The sequence below is a fragment of the Mandrillus leucophaeus genome, unplaced genomic scaffold, assembly GCF_000951045.1.
Source record: "Mandrillus leucophaeus isolate KB7577 unplaced genomic scaffold, Mleu.le_1.0 Scaffold1985, whole genome shotgun sequence".
NCBI classification, from domain to species: domain Eukaryota; kingdom Metazoa; phylum Chordata; class Mammalia; order Primates; family Cercopithecidae; genus Mandrillus; species Mandrillus leucophaeus.
The window spans coordinates 1,700-2,382 of NW_012102015.1; the positions used below are offsets into that span (position 1 = coordinate 1,700).

At 71.3% G+C, this 683-nt stretch overlaps 1 pseudogene; it reads left to right on the forward strand.

The window, feature by feature from the left end:
- The window catches only part of LOC105538750, a 2,414-nt pseudogene that overhangs the window by 1,219 nt on the left and 512 nt on the right, over positions 1 to 683 (forward strand).

Here is a 683-nt window from a genome sequence, read left to right on the forward strand (position 1 = left end):
CTGCCTCCCGAAGGCCTGCACAGGCCCAGCCTCTGCCTCCCAGCGGACTCTCCACGCCCAGCTCTGGCCCGACTGCGGACTCCCCAGGCCACAGCACCTCCTGCCTTTCGGCAGCTCTGCCGGGCCCGGCTCCTGCCTCCCAGTGGCCTCGTTAGGCCCGGCTGATTCGTCACGGGGAACGGCCTTTCCAGGCCCATCCTGTGCCTTTTGGCGGCCTTTCCAGTCTCCGAACTTCCTAAGGCCGGCCCCTCCAGGCCCAGTTGCGGCCTCCCGGCCTCCCGTCCAGGCCCAGCTCCTCCTGCTCCCGGCTGCGGCCGCGGGCCCAGCCCCGGCCTCACGACAGCCTCTTTGGACTCGGCTCCGGCCCAGCTCCCGCTCCGCGGCCTTTGGAGGCCCCAAACGTCCTGAAGCCGGGCCCCACGGTGGCCTCTGCGGGCCCGGCTCCTGCCATCCGACGGCGTCTCCACGTCCCAGACTTCCTTCAGCCAGCCTCTCCATGCCCAGCTCCTCCTGCTGGCAGCCTCTGTAGGCCCACGCTGGCCTCCACTCTCGGCCTCTCCAGGGCTCGCTCCTGCTCCCGGCGGCCCCTGCGGACCCAACTCGTCGCCCAGTCGGCCTCCCCCGGCCCAGCTCCTGCCTCTCCGGGGCCTACTGAGCTGTCAGACTTCCTCAGGTCAGCGTCT